This window comes from Gekko japonicus, unplaced genomic scaffold (assembly GCF_001447785.1).
Source record: "Gekko japonicus isolate JY-2015 unplaced genomic scaffold, Gekko_japonicus_V1.1 scaffold2388, whole genome shotgun sequence".
NCBI lineage: Eukaryota > Metazoa > Chordata > Lepidosauria > Squamata > Gekkonidae > Gekko > Gekko japonicus.
Window position 1 is genome coordinate 233,042 of NW_015172079.1, and position 6,385 is coordinate 239,426.

The following is a 6,385-nucleotide window of genomic DNA, read 5'->3' on the forward strand; positions in this document are numbered from 1 at the left end:
GGAAGGAAGGAAGGAAGGAAGGAAGGAAGGAAGGAAGGAAGGAAGGAAGGAAGGAAGGAAGGAAGGAAGGAAGGAGAATGAGGAGCAGGAGCAGGAGGAGAGTGGATTTATACCCTGCCCTTCACTACCCAAAGGAGTCAGAGCAGCTTATGATATCCTTTCCCTTCCTCTCCCCACAAGGGACACCCTGTGAGGTCGGCGGGGCTGAGAGAGCTCTGAGAGAACTGCCCTTAAGAGAACAGCTCTGGAAGAACTTGAGACTGACCCAGGGTCACACCAGCAGCTGCGTGTGGAGTAGTGGGGAAGCAAACCCGGTTCTCCGAGATTAGAGTCCATGCTCCTAACCACGACACCAAACTGGCTCTCTCAGCCCTGACTGAGCACCTGAGGGGACACCAGAAATGCTGAGTGAACAGACGAGGAGGAGCAGAAAGGACACAGGGCTGCATTACCTTGAGATCAATCTCTGAAAACTGGCCTGTCGAAATCGGCATGCTGGAAAGAGCTGTGTGGATTTTCCCCAGCAGTCCAAAGAATACATGATCTGGGCGGGGGGGAGAGAGAAAGAATTCAGCGTTTCCACTGAGCTTGCTAGTGCTGCCAGTCCTGTGGTTCCGTCAATCTGGAGTTAGCCCATGTTCAGCATGCTCCCACTGCTGCCTTCTGAGGGAACGTGACCTTTCCATGTCCTCGAGCAAAGTGACACAGACACACACACACCGCGGCAAAAATGTTGTACAGTTCTGGTCACCACCACCCCTCAAAAAGGATATTATAGCATTGGGAAAAGTGCAGAAAAGGGCAACTCGAATGATAAAAGGGTTGGAACACTTTCCGTATGAGGAAAGGTTAAGGCGCTTAGGGCTCTTTAGCTTGGAGAAACGACGACTGAGGGGAGACATGATCGAGGTTTATAAGATTATGCATGGGAAAGAGCAGGAAAAGAAAGAGGTACTTTTCTCCCTTTCTCACAATACAAGAACTCCTTGTGGGCACTCCATGAAATTGCTGAGCGGTCGGGTTAGAACGGATAAAAGGAAGTCCTTCTTCACCCAAAGAGTGATTCACACATGGAATTCACTGCCACAAGAGGTGCTGGTGGCTACGAGCGTGGACAGCTTGAAGAGGGAATTAGATAAGCATATGGAGCAGAGATCCATCAGTGGCTGTTAGCCACAAGGTCTAGATGGGGACTCTTGGTGCTTGGGGGGGTCTGGAGCAAGGGATGCACTGTATCCTTGGTGCTTGCATGGGGAGGGCAACAGTGGGGGGGCTCCTAGTGTCCTGGCCCCACTGCTGGACCTCCTGAGGGCCCCTGGTATTTTTGGCCACTCAATGACACAGAGTGTTGGACTGGATGGGCCATTGGCCTGATCCAACACTGGTGTCTCTTATCTCTCCCTTATAATAAAAGAGTTTTGGGTGCCAAAGTTCTAAAATGCACTCCTTTAGTGTTAGGCCGAAAAAACTGCCACTCGGAAGACACTGGCTGGGTTCATTGGCTGCTTTGTGCAGTCCTGGCCAGCGTTCCAAGGTCATTTACATATGGAAGCTGATTGGACTACACTCCATTCCCCCCCTGAAACTCCCCCCCCCCCCCCCGCAAGGCAGTTGGAATTTTCAGTTGGAAGAGCAGAATGATGTCAGCTGCTCCCTAGGCAGAGGCTGTGTGTGTGTGTGTGTGGGGGGGGGGGTTGTAAAACTTAAGACAGACAGGCAGATAGGGTTGCCAACTCCAGGTTGGAAACTTCCAGGATATTTTAGGGATGAAGCCTGCTGAGGGTGGGATTTGAGGAGGAGGAGGAAGAGGGGGACCTCAGACAGATACAATGCCATGCTGCCCACACTCCAGACAAGCTGTTGCCAGTCTCCAGGTGACAGCTGGAGAGATCTTAAAGCTTTGGTGCTACTTCAAAGTTCCCCAGGAGCCCAAAACAGAGAAGTGTTTTGGAAAATCTTGAGGAATTGTTTGGTGCATTTACGATGGGGCTCCTGGGGAACTATTGTTGCCAATCTTGGCCCAGCAGCCATCAAACCATTCTCTTCAACCCCCTGCTGTGCAGCTGACTTCCCCCTAGGGTTGCCAATCTCCAGGTGGGACCTGGAGATCTCCCACTGCTACAATTGATCTCCAGATGACAGAGATCAGTTCCCCTGGAGAAAATGGATGCTTTGGAGGGTAGACCCTATGACATTATACCTGCTGAGTCCTTCCGCCCCCCCCCCGCCCAATGCTGCCCTCTACAGAATCCACCCCCCAAACCTCCAGGTATTTCCCTCCTTAGAGCTGGCAACCCTACATTCCCCTCAGTGCCTGTTGGGAGTGGGTGGTGGGGGAGGGGAAGGGAGTGGGTGACCAGAGGCTTCTGCCCCCTGTCCCCGGTCCTGGAGGGGGGGGGGGGGTGGAAACGGACCCGGCAGCCGGAGGCTTGCACCTCCAGTCGCCGGCCCTGGAGTGAGTGGGGTTGGGTGGGGGGAAACGGACCCTGCGGCTGGATGTCGGCCCTGGAGTGGGTGGGGGTGGTGATGGTTGCCAACTCCAGGTTCGAACTCCAGGACATAGGGTTGCCAACTCCAGGTTGGAAACTTCCAGGATATTTTAGGGATGAAGCCTGCTGAGGGTGGGGTCTGAGGAGGAGGAGGAAGAGGGGGACCTCAGACAGATACAATGCCATGCTGCCCACACTCCAGACAAGCTGTTGCCAGTCTCCAGGTGACAGCTGGAGAGATCTTAAAGCTTTGGTGCTACTTCAAAGTTCCCCAGGAGCCCAAAACAGAGTAGTGTTTTGGAAAATCTTTAGGAATTGTTTGGTGCATTTACGATGGGGCTCCTGGGGAACTATTGTTGCCAATCTTGGCCCAGCAGCCATCAAACCATTCTCTTCAACCCCCTGCTGTGCAGCTGACTTTCCCCTAGGGTTGCCAATCTCCAGGTGGGACTTGGAGATCTCCCACTGTTACAATTGATCTCCAGATGACAGAGATCAGTTCCCCTGGAGAAAATGGATGCTTTGGAGGGTAGAACCTATGACATTATACCTGCTGAGTCCTTCCACCACCCCCCATGCTGCCCTCTACAGAATCCACCCCCCAAACCTCCAGGTATTTCCCTCCTTAGAGCTGGCAACCCTACATTCCCCTCAGTGCCTGTTGGTAGGCAACTAAGCTTGGTCCTGTCACCTACTTTGGCCTTTGGGAGAAAACACATTGGGGCCAATCCTGATAGGGTTGCCAACTCCAGATGGGAAATTCCTGGAGACTTGAGGGATGGAGCCTGAAGAGGGTGAGGTTTGAGGAGGGGTGGGACCTCAGACAGGTACACTGCCATAGACTCCACCCTCCAAACCAGTCAGTCCCACATAGGGAACCATTGTTGCCAATCTCCAGGTGAGGGCTGGAGAGCACTCAGTATTACAACTGTTCTGCAGAAGGGAGGGCAGAAGTCAGCTGAAGTCAAAGGGGCAGATAATGGTAGGTTGGTGGCTAGCTGGGAAGGAGATGGGGTTGCCAACTACATCCTGACAAATTCCTGGGGATTTGAGGGGTGGTGCCTGGAGAGGGTGGGGTTTGCAGAGGGGTGGGACCTCAGACAGGTAGAATGCCATAGACTCCACCCTCCAAACCAGCCATTTTGTCCTGGGTAACAATTGTTGCCAATCTCCAGGTGAGGGCTACAGATTACTCACAATTACAACTGCTCTTCAGGTAGCAGAGATCAGTTCCTCTGGAGAAAACAGTGGACTCTGTCATTATACCCTGCTAAGGTCACCACAGCAAATTGACACTGTTTGCCCAAAGCCAGAGCACTGCCCCAGAGCCTCTTTCTAGATCCCGTTGTATTGCTTTCACAACGGGCTTTACTGCTAGTGTTCTTATAAAAGGGAATTAGATAAGCATATGGAGCAGAGGTCCATCAGTGGCTATTAGCCACAAGGTATAGAGAGGAACTCTCGGTCTGGGGCAAGTGATGCTCTGTATTCTTGGTGCTTGGGGGGGGGGCAGCAGTGGGAGGGCTTCTAGTGTCCTGGCCCCACTGCTGGTGGACCTCCTGAGGGCACCTGGTATTGTTGGCCACTGTGTGACACAGAGTGTTGGACTGGAGGGGCCATTGGCCTGATCCAGCATTGGCTTCTCTTCTGTTCTTATGTCTTCTTGCCTGTGGCCTCTAGGGTGGGCAGACGCTTGGCCCACAGATAATATACTCCGTGTGCAGAAGTTGTTCTCCCACACCAGTGGAGAACACGCCCAGGAAGAGGGCTTGGGAAAAGAAGGCTTGGGAGCCTGAGGCCTTCAAGTAGCATTGTTATGAGGAGTGGAATTTATTTCTTCCAAAACTCACTTTTTAAAATGTAGCAACAGATTTCCCCTTATTCTTTTGGTTTCCTCTTTCAAAAAATAAAATTCTCTTTCATTTCTCTTTCATTTTCTGTTACACCTGTATGTTCTACTTTGTAACTGCTGAGGTTTTCTTTAATGCTCTTTTGGGGAGGGGGATATCTTTTTTCTGAAATTCACTTCTTTAGGGAATACCTATGAATTCCCCTTATCCTCTTTTTTTCTCTTTCGAAAAAGAAAATTCCTCTTTGACTTCTCTTTTGATCTCTTCTGTTATACCTGTATGTTCTACTTTGTAACTATAGTGTTGTTTAGAATGTTCTTATGGGGAGGGGAAAATATTTCCTCCCCACCCCAAATTCCCTTCTTTAGATATAGCCATGGATTCCCCTTATTCTCTTTTTTTCTCTTTCAAGAAAGACATTTCTCCTTCATTTCTCTTTGTAGTTTTCTGTTATGCCTCTACACACCACGGTGTAACGAGTAGTTCAGCAGCAGAATTGGCAGTCTAGGAAGGTGTGGTGAGCTCCCCCTCCCTGGCAGTCTTGAAGCAGCGGCTGGACAAACACTTGTCAGGGATGTTCTAGGCTGATCTTGCATTGAAGAGGGGGTTGGATTAGATGCCCTGTAGGACCCCTTCCAACTCTGTGATGCTAAGGCCCCGGTCACACGGGCCGGATATCGCGGGGGGAGGCGTGGCTGTTTGCCCCGGAGCGAACTTCCACGTGGCAGCCGGATCAAACGTCCCGCCCGACATCCCGCCGACGTCCCATGGTTGGGGGGAGGTGCCGATCATACCTCACTCCTGTGGCGCGGCAAAGAAGCGGCGCCGTGGAGGTTGTGTGGGTTTTTTTAACCCAAGTGTTCGCATGCGCCGTTGGGTGCTTGTGCGCACCCGTGGAGACTTGACACACACAAAAAAACTTTTCACGACGGGACATGGGTGGGCGCCAAATGCCACGAGCTAACACCAGCAACGTGATCTGACGCCCGCCCTTGCCCCGTGGTTTCCGGAGACTAGTACCTCGGAGGTACTAGTTTTTTACAGCGCATCTTTGGAGTGAAGCCTCAGGTGAGCCACAGAAGCTCTACGCTTCCCAGATGTGGCGGTGAGATCGTGCCCGGAAAATTCGCCTATCTTCTATCTCTCTAGCTTGCCTAATGCTCCGTGTGAGCGGGGCCTAAGAATGGTACACCCCTTCTATCTGGGATTCTAAGAAGGTTACACTCCTAACATAGAGGGGTGAGGGAGGAAAGGGAGTGGTGAAAGAGGAAAATGGTGCCCATCTAGCAAGCCAGATCAGTCCAATCAATTGTATCTGGTTGGCTAGGACAACCATCCCAGATAGTAGTAGTAGAAGAAGGAGGAGGAGGAGGAGGAGATTGGATTTATACCCCGCCCTTCACTACCCGCAGGAGTCTCAGAGCGGCCTACAAACTCCTTTCCCTTCCCCTCCCCACAACAGACACCCTGTGAGCAGTGTTCCCTCTAAGCTGAGTTAGTGTGAGCTAGCTCATAGTTTTTTAGCCTTCGGCTCACACATTTTTGCCTTCGCTCAGGAAGCAGGGCTCTAGAGCAGACTAATTTATGCAGAAGCCAAATCGCTCGCTCACGACTTTAATGCCAGTAGCTCACAAAGTAGAATGTTTGCTCACAAGACTCCACAGCTTAGAGGGAGCATTGCCTGTGAGGTAGGCGGGGCTGAGAGAGCTCTGACAGAAACTGCTCTTTTTCAAGAATAGCTCTGATAGAACTATGGCTTGCCCAAGGTCATCCAGCAGGTGCAAGTGGAGGAGTGGGGAATCCAGCCCAGTTCTCCCAGATTAAAGTCTTAACCACTTAACCACTACACCAAACTCAAGTAGTGTACCATTCTTCAGTCAAGGGTGTGCCACATAAGAAGCGGATACCGGGGGTGGAGGAAGAGACTCTGCCAAGGAGCAAGAGTATTACCCCAAACACAAAGAAACTTACCGTTGAGAATGCGGAGCTGTTCATTGACTAGACTGAACCAGACCTGGAAGACGGGGCATATCTGAAATGAAGCAA